General features: G+C 31.8%; 1 long non-coding RNA gene across 1 annotated transcript; it reads left to right on the top strand.

Annotated features, from left to right (window-relative positions):
* The first annotated feature begins 1,795 nt into the window (after window positions 1–1,795).
* LOC149533347 (uncharacterized) lies at window positions 1,796–13,930 on the top strand. Its single transcript, XR_016357316.1, has 2 exons — window positions 1,796–2,232; window positions 13,423–13,930. It is a non-coding gene; the product is annotated as an uncharacterized LOC149533347 (long non-coding RNA).
* The last annotated feature ends 853 nt before the right edge of the window (window positions 13,931–14,783 follow it).

Genomic DNA, 14,783 nt, shown 5'->3' with positions numbered 1-14,783 from the left:
CTTCTAGATTTGTGGGTTATTAAAAATATTGTAAATCTGTAGATTCTAGGCTGGTTCCTATATTATACTTCACCTAAGATTGATGTAGGAATGTAAAATATTTGGCTACAAATGGGTAAGAAGGATTTTCTTGGATGAACTTTAAATACTAAAGTGTTAAACTTAATTGAAACTTAAGGTGATGCACCAAAATGTTAAAATGGGAGTATTAGTGAAATTGACCCAATGAAAGCTTTCTAAATAGTTTAATACTAGCACAATATTGTTATCAGAAACTTATATATAATCACTTTATAAGGAGGAATGACTTCAAACAAATGCTATTAGGAATAATGATATCCACAATTAACAATCTCAAACCAAGTAAAATTCACTACTAATAACTTATGTGAGTATTCAATATTCACTTGTAGATGCTAAAACTGAGACATTTACTTAAGGACTCAAAACGAATCATGAAAATAACATCAGATCAATGCCATACATACAAAAAACTGAACCCAAAAATGACTTCCAAGTTATTCCTTTATTCAAGCTCCAAAGGTGACACAATAACCCTCTCATAAAATTTGTTACGGAGTAATATGCAAAGAAACCATGAAAGACTCAAGAGAGATCATTCCAAAACTATCTTTACATCAAAATTGAAAGCCCTTACAAAGGAGCCTTAGCTCATACTTATTATTTTTTCCACTCAACTACATTAATGAGAGAAATAACTCCTTGGTCAAATTCAACATTTAAAACTAATTTTGAGCCTCTCAAAAGTCTTCAAAAAAGTGTACAAGTGGCCCAAAAGACATCGCTGCAAAATATCATCATAAAAGCCAAACATAAAATCAATCATATACCCAAATGACACAAAGACTCTAAAATGCAATAAATTCCTATCCAACTCTCCATTCCATCACCATGACCTTTGACAACTGCAATTTTTTTAATTTTTTTTAAGTCTTTTAAAAGTAAAGTAAATATCTTATTTTTCCATCACAATGGAATTGCAAGTCATTTATCTAGTTAAGATTAGAAACTTTAATTAGATAAATGAAATATAAAAACTTTTGATACATATATCAAATTAACAATAATATCACGGGGTTCTTAATTTATTATTTTTAATATATATTATTTGTATAAATGATACTTATTAAGTGATAAATTAAATTACTTAATTAATATCATTAATCTAAGTAACGCATATTAAAAATAATAATAAATTATGGATTATGTAATAAATATTAATAAGATATTAGTATAAAATAAAATAAATATATCCATTATAATATTTATTGTTTATTATTTTAATAAGTATTGACTAGATTAATAATATTTATTAAGTGAATTTTAAACCACTTTAATAAATATCATTAATACAATCAATTATGTGTTACAATAATAATAAATATAAATAAGTGATGAAAAAAATAAAATTTATCATGTCTTAAAAAGTTTATACCATTACTTTGGCAGTCTAAGGTTGCCTTATATATTTTTTTTTATGAATAGTTTTTGTTTCTGATTGTGGCTGTGTTTTTAGTCCCCCAAACCTTTTTTTTTTGTGAATTGTAATCTGAATATATTTTTTTAATAAAAAAAAGATTATTCATAAAAAAAAATTATACTTTACTATCCTAAGACATTACCAAAGTTTTAATACACTTGTTACGTGCATCAACGCCACGCTTGGTGCGGGAATGAGATATCCACAACATTAGGGAAATAGAGGCATGGAATAATTAAGCATTCCTCACTTAAAAGGAAGCCTCCAGAAACGTAAGGGTAAACCAAGGCATTTCATTTTCATTTCATTTGGCAAATAAGGCTCTGTTGTAGCGATCAAACCCTAGTTGTTATGGGGTCTCTGTTATAAGTTTCTTGCTTTGTGGTGACTTTGTTGTTGCTTTTCTTTTGATTTCACTGCTGCTGGTAATATTATCATTGGTTTCCGTCATTCTTTTTTGCTAGGCTTCCTTGAATGGAAAAAAGGAGGGTTTTCTGAAGATTCACAACTTCAAACTTTGTTTTGCCATGCATTTCTGTCCTTTCTAGGCATTTTTCGGCTGCAATAATAGATCTATTTCTACATTTAGCTGCTAAAGATCATCGCACATGCATAGGAGATGGCTGAGGCTTTTGAAGCTTCTTGTGCATTTTTTTGGTGGCTTGAATAACAAATTTTCTTAATTTCTCTTCTGCAACCTTTGGCCTCCAAGTTTGATTTGATTATTCCAGGTAAGCATTTTGGTTGCTTTCTTTAGAAATATGGAAGCTTTGTTTTCTTTTTTTCCTCTCAAATCCGTAGGTTTGAATAATAATTACTAGAAAAAAGATGAAATTTTGTACATCTCAAGTTGTGGGGAAAGAATATCCACATTGTTGCTGCTTCATTATAATGATTGGTTAAAATAAATGAAACTCTTCTGTGAATTAGAAGCATCTTTAGTAAATCTGAATATCTCTGTGATGTTACTCAACTGTTCTATGAGGGTTTTCTCTTTTTTATTTTCCAAGTCTACAAGTTTTGGGGGGTTTTGTGTCTCCATTAATATTTGGCTACACCAATTTGTGGATTGCACGTGGATTAATACTCGATCTCTTGCAAAACTATTATCTGACAATGACCTTGGAAGGATTTGCCTCTCTATTGAATCTTGAACATGAACCTTACTTGGAATTTTCTAAATTAAAGTGATATTTTTAGGGAAAAAATGGATGACATTTTCAGGATAAAATTGCAGCCTGTAGACTTGCTATAGAAGAGAACATAAAGGGATTCAGTTTCTTTTGTTGGTTTTATGGTTTGAACTTTTTATACCACACATACTGGCCAACTGTAGGAAAACAAATTGCTATTTTTATGTAGCATTTGAAAGCGATTGAATTTATGTTTTATCACAATCTATACACGTCCTTAATGATTTCACTTGTTTGTACTTTCATAATTGTAACAATTCCTTACAAAGGCAACTTTTCATGTAAAACATTGCAAATCATAACCACAAGAATGACTTAAATATTATGGAGTAGATTTGTACCTTCTTATTACCCTTATAATTGATAACATTTGATACTCCTATTTTATTGCAAATACCGATTTTGGCAATCTTTGACATATTATTGATTGCTTTGAATTTTGATACATCTGGTAGCGTATATTGCATAGAAAATACATTCCAAATATTGAACCATTGGATTGATTTAATTCTAAATGTACATATTTTCTTATCCTTTAGTTTCTGATGTATCATTACATCTTTAATGTATCACCTCTTTCTTATTGGCTGTTGTACCTACATTGTAATCATTATTGCTATTGCATTATTTTGAGATATCTTTGTGATATATATTTTTTATTATGACACTTTGAAGATCTATATAAATGGTTCAAGTGTATTCTTCTTATTTTGTTAGTGTTTTATAATACGAACATGACCTTTGGAAACATATTGGTGTTATTATGTTCATATATGTATGCTGATGCACTTGTCTTTGTGCTCATTTCCATGACACAATACGTGATTGTTACCCTCAAGCACTCATGTACCTTTTAGCAACATACTATTGTAACATCAATGATATTACATGTCTTTGCACTTGGATCCTTTTCTCTCATCATACTAATTATAAAATTTTCTCTTAGCATGCTCTTTCATGCTCTTTGCTCATGCACTTGTATTATTTTTACTTTGACTGTTAACTACATGTTGATCTAGTTATCTCTATTGATTTTATTCAATGTTATCCATATTTTTTTTTCTAAGGCAACACTAAATACTTTATTTATAAAGATGTAAGATGAAGATGCTTACTTGCTGGTTGATGTTGAGTACAATTGATCATTTCTCAATTGCATTTCTTCTTATTTATCTCTTATTAACAAGCCGAGCTTGCTCCCTTGTGGAAGCCACATTTACATCTACTTGTTAAAAATAGACACTTGTTACTACAGATGAAACGAACTAGTTAGAAACAAAACATGGCTCGGGTTTTGGTAATGTGGATACATGTCTAGGGTATGATAGTAAGGTAGGTTGGTTACTACTTAGATCCATTGGATATAACTCCACTTTTGTTAACTACTTTCAGGAGTTGGCATAGTAACACAAGAAATCAAGATAGTGAGATCATCAAGAGCACAAGCAACCAAAGCAATCAACAACGCAACCACTCATTCAGGCAATGACTCACCTCTATGAACTTGATATGTCTTTTTCTTTTTTCATGTTTATCTATGTTACACTTTATTTGTATTTTAGCTAATTTCATGACTTGTGTGGAGCATGAACAATATTTAATAAATATAAAACATATTACATTTGCAGAAAATAATATAAAGTATGTTCCTTTTTATCGTAATCTTTCTTTCATCAAATGCTATAGTTAATTCTATAAACAATGGTTCAAATATTGGATAGAACATGATGTAGAAAGATTAAAATGTACCATGTTTGACTTGAGACATAAGGCTCTCCTTGATTGAGCCAATAGGTGAAAATTAGGCAGTACTTTATCTTTGTCTGCTAAACATTAAGACTAACATCCCTAAAATGATTCATAGTAATGTGGTGAATAGAGTCAGCTCAAATGCGATAAAACTTTGAATATCATTAGGCTGGATAATGTTCTATAGTTGGTTTAATATTCGCTTATGATTCATAGTAATGTGGTAGAACTTCATTGCTATGAATTATAGGTGAATGTTGGATCAGGTTCAGAGAACTATGCAACCTTGTGATAGCAACAAACAACCTTGAACTCAAAAAGAAAAATTAAACATGAAGTTCAGTTTTTTAACTTATCTCTCACTTAGGTAGGCTTGTGCATGTATTGTATTGTTGGGAAACAAATTTCTTATCAATAGAGTATACAGATGAGTCTATTTGAGTGGGAGGTCGATTTAGGAATCAACTTCTCTACTTGATAGCTTGGAACAATTTCAAAATTTGGAAAACCTTATTGAAAACAAAATATTGCGACAAAAAACTACGAGAAAACGTAGGCAAGCTCGTTCTAGAACAACACCTAGGGGATGCAAAACAACCAAACTCTAATGGAGCAACACTTTATTGAAAACAAAAAACTACACTAAGCTTATTCACAAAGAAGGTCAAACTTCAAAGCAAGGCTTCAAGTGTATCCCGTTGACTGAGATAGATAGTAAATACATTTCCATTCATTATTGAGAGTTGAAAGACATTATGTTTCTTATAATTTATTATGATGGATGATCCACTCTTGAAAGCATCGAAATTGAAGTGTTTGGCTGGATTGCTTTTGACCTATTCCCAATTAAGTACCAGATCTCCAACTTTGAAATTTTTGACTTTGCCTTCTTGTCAAATACTCTTTTTGTTATGATTTACTGATTTCCATGGTCTTCATAGCTCAATCTTTGATTTCTTCCAAATCCAATAGTTGGGTATACCTTACGGTCAAAGGATAACTTGCTTAGAAAAGGACAACATAACTGACATGATCTAATGCTAGAAGCTCAGAATATATTGGTAATTATGCTTCTCTCCCATATACCAACATGTAAGGGGAATTTCCAATCACCTTTTTAGGGGTAATTATATCTGCCCAGAAGACAATTTTCAACTTTGAATGTCAATCTCGCTGATTGTCTTGCAACATTCTTTTATTGATCTTTATAAGATTTTTATTGGTGGATTTTGCCAATCCATTCCTTTGTGGATAGTGATTGGAAGAAGTGTTTAGGTAATACCATTGTTTACTTCCCAATTACTTACTCTTAACTATATAAATGCAAGGGCATTATCTAATATAATAGATTCAAGTACTACAAATCTACAAACAATATCCTCATAGAAACCAAGAACAAATGATTCATTACCCTTATTTGAGGTTGTTGCCTCTTTCTAGCAAGTAAATGAATGGCTCCAATGAAATCTATGCCCCAATTTATAAAGGGTTGTACGTGAATGGGTTGCAATGGTAAAGCTAACAACCTTTCTTTTCCAATAAACATGGCACATTTAACACATTTCCTTACCAAAGCATGGGCATCCTTAAACAAATTTGGCCAACAATAGTCAACCCTCATAACTTTCAACATTGTTGTTCTAGGTGAATCGTGACCTCCTAAATGTCACTTATGGAACTCAAATAGAATTTTATCAAAATGATCATTATCTATGCAACTTTAGAACATAACATCATAATCTTTCTTGAACAAAATATTATCAATTAATACATAAGGAACACATTGTAGTATGAAATAGCTTCTCTTGGCTCTATCAAGATCAGGTGGGCACTCTTTGGTTTGCAGAAAATGAGTGATCTCTCTCTCAACCAACTTGTTGGCCGATCATTTGCAGCTACTCCATCAATAGTTAAAGTTGTTTCTATTACTTCCTTATTTTTTGGAATAAGTACATTAGCAATTTTCTATCAAAGACCCTTTCTCCTAGCAAACTTTATAATCTGAATATCCATGTCATACTGCATCACCTTAGTAATCCACCCAACCCTTTTGTCATTCAAGTCTCTACTTAGTAAGAACTCTTTGATGTTTGGATGAGGCACAATTGGATGTACTCTATTACAAAATTGTACCTTTCCTCATAATCTTCAAGGATTTTCTTAAAAAAACAATAGGCTATTCAAATCCTTCTTCATTCTGCCTTACTAAAATTGCTAAACTAACATCATAGCTTCTATAAGTATATAAAATGAAATCCTTTTTAAAATAAGGAATTATGAGTGTTGGGGTTGATGCTAAGACCTCCTTGATCTCTTGAAAACTGTTCTTTCCTTCCTTAGTCCAGCTGAAAACTACATTTTTCTTCAACATTGATGTCAATGGCTTCAAAAGACTAGCTATATCAGGTAGAAAATGCATGACAAAATTGATTCTACCTATGAAATTTTGCAACCCCTTCTTATGATGTGGTAAGGGAAGCTTCAAGTTAGCTATAACTCGTTCTTGATCTATTGTTATACCTTGCTTAGACACCACCACATATCCCAACAACTTATTTTTATGCACAATAAATATACATTTCTTGGGGTTAAGTGATATATTGAATTATCTACACCTCTGAAAAATCTGCGTAAGATGGTCAATATGACCTACACCATTTTTAGAGTAAGCTATGATACCTTCAAAATAAAGTAGCACAAATTTATACATCAAATTATTAAAATTCATGTCCATGGCATTTTGTAACATCAAATCTATATTAGACAAACCAAAAGACATCCTTTTATATGCCATGTTACTCCACGTTGTGGTATATGTAGTTTTAAATTGATATTCTTCCTTAATCACAATCTAGTTATATCTTGAATAACCATTGAGAGGCGAACAATGCTCAAGACTAGAAACATATTGGAGTATTTTCTCCATGGATGGTAAAGGGAGATGGTCCTTCAATAATGTTGTGTTGAGGTCTCTGAAATCAACACACATCCTTGTTCCCCATTCTTTTCCTAAAATGAATAAGATTTGATACCTAGCTGATATGTTTATTAGAAAAGCTTATACCACTCTTAATAAGCTTGAACACCTCTTTTTGCATTAAAGGTTCAAGTCTTGGGTTGATTGGTCTTTTCTTTTGCCTTATAGGTTTGGAGTTTGGATCTAACACAATAGTGTGTTGGGCAAGTTGTGGATCAAAACCTTTAAGATCTTCATACTCCTAAGAAAAATTATCATTGAATTCTTGATATTTGTTCAAGTGAAGGAGATCAGAATTCTTTTAAAACTGAATTTTTCAAAACTGTGAATTTTGGATTGATTGATATTTAAGAGGAGATCAAAATTCTTTTAGAATTGAAAAAACTCCTCCACCTAACTAATGATACTAACACTGTGGATTAAAACACTTAAGATCAACATATCCGCTAGCAAAAATATCATTGAATTTTTGATAACATAATGGTTCAAGTTGAGGAGCAATGTTGGTATCTCTTTAGAGGGGTTTAAGTACTTCAAAGATTTTTTATTCAATTTTGCATGTACAAATATTACAACTTAGAAGAATTCAGTTCTAAAGGAATTTCAATCTCCTCAAACTGAACAAATATCAAGAATTCAATGATATTTTTGCTTGGGAATATGTAGATCTTAAGGGTTTTGATCCACAACTTACCCAACACACTATTGAGTTACAACCAAACTTCAAGCCTATGATGAAAAAGCAAAGACTAGTCAACTCAAAACTTGAGCCTTTAATGCAAAAAGAGGTGTTCAAACTTATTGAGAGGCATAATTTTTTATATTAAGCATACTAGTTGGGTATCACACCTAGTTCTTGTAAGGAAAAAGAATGGAGAACTAAGGTTATATGTTGATTTTAGAGACCTCAACATAACATCATTGAAGGACTTTTACCTTTTACATTCATGGAGCAAGTACTCCAATGTGTTTCTAGTTTTGAATGTTAAATTTGGTTCTTGATTTAACCATATTTTTTTTAGCAAGCAAATTAGTTTAAATCTTTATTTGCCACAAAGTGGGGTATCGTGGCATATAGAAGGATGCCTTTTGATTTGTCCAATCTAGGGGCAATGTTCCAAAAGGCAATGGATATGGCTTTTAATAATCTAGTGTATAAATTTGTGTTATTTTATCTTGATGATATCATAATTTACTCTAAAAATGTTACTGACCATAGTAGCCGTCTTAGATAGATTTTTCAGAGGTGCTGAAAATTCAGTATGTCTCTTAACCCCTATAAATATGTCTTTTTCATGCATGAAGGAAAGTTGTTGGGATATGTGGTGTCTACATAAGGTATAACAGTAGATACAAAATGAGTTGTAGCTATCTTGGAGTTGCCCTTACCACATCATAAGAAGGGGTTGCAAAGTTTCTTAGGTAGAATACATTTTGTCACAAACTTTCTACCTTATATGGCTAGTCTTTTGAAGCCATTCACAAAAATGTTAAAAACAAAATGTAGTTTTAGTTAGACCATGGAAGGAAATAACATTTTTCAAAAGGTCAAAGAAGTCTTGGCATCAACACTGACATTGGTACATCCTGATTTTAAAAATGATTTCATTTTATATGCTTATGTCAGTTATGATGTTATTGCTGCAATTTTAGTATAATAGAATGAAGAAGTCTTTGAACAGCTTATTGTCTTCTTTGGTAAAGGCCTTGAAAATTATGACCAAAGGTACAACTTTGTTGACAAGCATGTATTGACTATAGTAAAGAGCTTGAAGAAATTCAGGCATTTGTTATCTCATAGTAAAGTACATCTAATGGTGGCTCATCCAACTATCAAAGCGTTCTTACTAAGTAGAGAATGAAATGAAAAGAGGGTTGGATGGATTATTAAGGTGATGAAATATGATATGGATATTCAAATTATTGAGTTTGTTAGGGGAAAGGCTCTTTGTGAGAAAATGGCTAATGTGCCTATTCTAAAAGATAACAAAGTCATAAAAACAACTCTAGTTATTCATGAAGCAATTGAAAATGACCAACTGTCAAGTTGGTGGAGAGAGATCACTCATTTTCTGTAAACCAGAGAGTGCCCACCTAATTTTGATAGAGCCAAGAAAATATATTTTAGACTACAATCTATTCCTTATGTATTGATTGATAATATTGTGTTTGAGAAAGATTACGACGTTATGTTGTTAAGGTTCATAGATAATGATCTTAAAAAAATTATTTGAGTTATGGATTTTCAGGAGGCCACTATTCACCTAGAACAACATTTAAAGTTAGGAGGGCTGGCTATTATTGGCCCAATTTGTTTAAGGCTTCCTATGTTTATGTAAGGAAATGTGTTAAATGTGTCATATTTGCTAGAAAATAAAGGTAGTAAGCTCTATCATTGAAACACATTCACATACAACAACCCTTTACGAGGTGGGGCATAGATTTCATTAGAGCCATTAATCCACCCTCACGTATAGGACACAATGGATTCTCACTACTATAGATTATTTTACCCGATGGATAGAGGCAATGGCCTTAAAGGAGGCTAATGAATCAACTTTCCTTGGTTTCTATGAGGATATTATTTGCATATTTATAGTACCTAAATCTATTATATTAGATAATGACCTTGCATTTATAGGGCTGAGAGTAAGTAATTGGGTAGTAAAAAATCATATTTACCTAAATATTTATTCTAATTATTATCCACAAGGGAATGAATTGGAAGAATTCACCCAAAAAAATCTGATAAAGATTATTAAAAGAACCTTGTAAGACAATCAATGAGATTGACATTCAAAACTGAAAATTGTCTTATGGGATGATAGAATTACCCTTAAAAATATGATTGAGAATCCCCCTTACATGTTGGTATATGGGAGAGAAGCACGATTACCAAAATCTACTGAGCGACAATATTTAATATTTCTAGTCTTCATGTCCTTTTAGAAGAAAATGATCGTCTGACAGTAAGGTATGCCAAACTATTGGAGTTGGAAGAAATCATAGATAAAGCCAGTAAGACCATGGAATATTAATAAATCATGACAAAAAGAGTAAATGACAAGAAGGAAAGATAAGAAATTTATGTGGTAGAGATCTGTTATTTTAAAATGGGACAAGCTCAAAAGTAGGTCAAATAAACACTCCAAATTCGATGCTCTCTAGAGTAGACCATCTGTCATTGTAGAATGCAAGGAACATAATTAATTTTAACTTTCCACAATGAATGGAGATGTACTACCTATCTTGGTCAATGGGATACATGTCAAGCCCTGCTTTGAGGTTTGACCTTCTTTGTGAATAAGTTTAGTGTAGTTTTCTATTTTCAATAAAATGTTGTTGCTTTATAGTTTGGTTGCTTTTCATTCCCTAAGTGATGTTCCAACACAAACTTGCCTAGGTTTGGTTCTAGTGTTTTGTTTTTAATAAGGTTTTCCAAAATCTGAGATTGTTCCTAGCTACCAAGTAGAGAAGTTGAGTCATTAACCACCTCCCACTTAGATAGACTCATCTACATACTCTATTGTTGATAAATCCATTTTCTAACAATGCAATACATACATAAACATACTTGAGTGAGATAAGTTAAAAAACTGAACTTCATATTTCATGTTTCTTTTTTAGTTCAATTTTGTGTTGCTATCATAAGATTGGATAGTCCTCTCATCTGATCCAACATTTGCCTATAATTCATAGCAATGAAGTTCTATCATATTTCTATAAATTATAAGTGAATATTAAACCAACTTCACAATATGATCTATCCTAATGATATTCAAAAATTTATTAGATTTGAGCTTGACTCTATGCCCAATGACTTATTTTAAGGCTACCAGTCTTAATGTTTAGCAAACAAACATAAAGCAGATGTTACAAAAAATGTTAATTTTTTCCTATTGACTCAATCATATAGAGCCTTGTGCATCAAGTCACATGAGGTGCATTTTAATCTTTGTATATCATGTGCTATCCAATATTTGAACCGTTATTTACATAATTAACTATTTCATTTGATGAAAGAAAGAATATGATAACAAATAACATATTTTATATTCTTTTTTGAAAATATAATATGTTTTATATTTACCAAATATTGTTCATGCTCCACATAAGTTGTGAAACTAGGTAAAATAAAATTAGAGGTTGAATTGTAACATAGATACACATATGAAGAAGAAAAAGTGGTACGGAGTTCATAGAGGCGAGTTATTGCCTAAATGATTGGTTGCCTTGTTGATTGCTTTGGCCGCTTGTTCTCCTGATGATCTTGTTGTCTTTCTTCCTTGCATTCTCATGCTAAATCCTCAAAGTAGCTAACAAAAGTGGAGTTATAGCCAATGGATCTAAGCAGTAACTTGCCAATCTCACTATCATACTCCACACATACATCCACATTACGAAAACCCAAGTTCTATTTTGTTTCTTACTAGTTTGTTTCATGTGCAATAATAGGTGTCTCTTTTTAATAAGTGGATGAACAAGAGCTAAAGAATAAATGAAATTGAGAAATGATCAAGTGTACTCAACATAATCCAACAAGTAAACATCTTTATGTTACATCTATATAATAAAGTACTTAGTGTTGTCTTGGGAATAGCATACATGGATAACATTGAATGAAATCAATAGAGATAACCAAATCAACATGTAGTTAATAGTCAAAGTAAAACTAATATAGGTGCATGAGCAAAGAGTATGCCAAGAGAAAATTTGATAATTAGTATGATGAGAGAAAAGGGTCCAAGTGCAAACACACATAACATGATTAATGTTACAATACTATGTTGTTAAATGGTACATGAGTACTTGAGAATCAGAATCAAGTATTATGTCAAGAAAAAGAGCACAAGGACAAGTGCATCAACATACATATATGAACAAATCAACATCTTCAATTTGTTTCCAAATGTCATGTTCATATTATAAAACACTAAATCAAGAAGAGGAATACACTTGAACAATTTGTATAGATCTTTAAAGTGTGATAGTCAACAAAATATATCATAAGGATACCTTAATCTAATGCAGCAGTAGTAATGATTACAATGCAAGTACAACAACCAATAAGAAAGAGGTGATACTTTATGGATGTAATGATATCTAGGAAACTTAAGAATAAACAAATATGTACAGTTACAGTTAAATCAGTGGAATGGTTCAAAATTTGGAATGGATTTTCTATGTAAAATATGATACTAGATGTATTAGAATTTAGAATGGTCAGCAATATGTCAAGGAATGCCAAAACCAGTAATTGCAATAAAAGAGGAGTATCACAATGGTATTAATGGTAATGGAAATAAGAAGGTACAAAGCTACTGTATAGTATTTAAATTATTCGTGTGACTATGTTTTGCATGAAAAATTGCCTTTGTGAGGAATAGTTATAATCATGAAAGTACAAACATGTTAAAGCATGAAGGACATGTATGGAATGTTATAAAACATAAATTCATTTGCTTTTAACTGTCATATAAAATTAACAATTTCTTTTGTTATGATTGGTGAGCTTTTGGGGTATAAAAGGTTCAAACCATAAACAATGAGTTATAGCCAACAAAAGAAACTTAAGCCCTTTATGTTCTCTTTTATAACAAGTCTAAAAGTTGCAATTTTGTGAAAATGTCATGCAATTTTTCTGAAAATGTCACTTTTAAGCAAAAATGTCCAAGTAAGGTTCATGTTCAAGATTCACCATAGAGGAAAATCCTTCCAAGGTTATGGTCTAATAACAATTTTGCAAGAACTCTGATGCGGGAGCATCGTGGGTGTAAGGGCAATCTTGCATCACCCAAAACTATTTCTATTTCCAATTTTTCAATTTTTTTGTGTTTTTAAAAGGGTTATTCCTATACGGAGTTGCTATTTGTGGTAGCTTTCTAATTTTAGTAAGTTGGTATTGTGTGTTTAGATTGTTCTAATCTCATATGTGGAGGTTTATCTTTGATGTATCTACTTGCCAAATGAGTTTTATTGTCATATCATATGTATTGGTGCAGTTATTGCAAATATTCGATAAGAATATTTGCTATCCAAACTTCAGGTCCAACATTGAAGGCCTATATGGCTCTAAAACAAGGTGAAACCTTGCTTGGTGGATGCTTGCACAATCACCCGTTGTAGATCACTAGCCGAGGTTTCCATAATGGTGTTATAATAGCCCATGGGGTCCATAGTTTGTTATTTATGGTCTCCAGAAGTGAACCCATCCAAAAATGTAATTTGTAAAATTTGTTGAGTTGATCTTATGTAATAAAGTGTAATGAAATGATATGATATGAGGTTGGTCGGCCTCAAGGGTTAGGGTTTAGTGTCTAGAACCTTCTTGGGCAGTTAAAAATGTCTATATAAGGAAGACTCATAGGTTGTCTAGGGTAGTTATGGGTGATACTCACAATTATGTCTTGCAAACTATTGTAAGGAAGACGCCCATGTGGGTTTGCATATTGTAATTCTATAATTCCACATTTACGACAATAATAAGAAGCCCATATTTTGTTCTAAAAATTTGTGTTGTTCTCTGTTTCTATTGTTTGTTATGATATTAAGGGGAGCACCATTTATCAAGTGGTATCAGAGCGAGAGTTCCTGATTGTGTAAACAAATTGCCGATTGGGAATTGGGAGGTAGTTTGCACTTGGACTATGGTTTGGGTTGAGCATGTGGACAAATCATTGATTGTAATGTAGTTTACATTAGAGTTTCAGAAAAAGCACAAAAATACCTCCACAAAGAGAGCATAGTGGAAGAGTCATAGGTGTTACACTTTAAGGTTTTAGAGCCCTCAAGAGACATGCAAGCATTGGAAGAACAAATTGTTGGAAATATAAGAGGAGTAATTGAGAGGGGAGGGGTGAATCAGTTACCACTAAAATAAATCCCAAATCCCTTAGATGTTATTACAAAAACTTTGAAAACTGAATACTGGTGATGCTTGACAAACAAAGAAATGCTATAACTCAGTGAACACTATGATTGCTCGGTAAACATTAACATGCAGATCATTATATGTTATCTGTGATTACCATTACTTTAACTTAGTTGAAAACACATAAAGGAAATAGCCTAAACACATTTGACACCAAGATTTAACATGGAAACCCAATTTGAGAAAGCCACCAATTGCAACTAGTTACTGTTTTCACTTTTCTAAAGTGAGCCGTATTAGGAGCCAACCTTGTTAAAGGTTACAAAACACACTCTTAGGTGTGACCCTATTAGAGGATTTAATCACCCTATTAGGAGTGGCCTTGTCAGAGGTCTTCAGACAATTCAATAGAACTGTCACCTTGCTAGAGGATTTACAAATAATTGTTAAGCCAACTCTGTTAAGAGATTTAGATCACTGCTACAATGGTTA

The sequence above is a fragment of the Cupressus sempervirens genome, chromosome 10, assembly GCF_028749045.1.
Source record: "Cupressus sempervirens isolate cs-2001-9-10 chromosome 10, ASM2874904v1, whole genome shotgun sequence".
NCBI classification, from domain to species: Eukaryota; Viridiplantae; Streptophyta; class Pinopsida; order Cupressales; family Cupressaceae; genus Cupressus; species Cupressus sempervirens.
The sequence above is the reverse complement of the archived record's forward strand: the minus strand, read 5'-3'. Positions and strand labels throughout refer to the sequence as shown.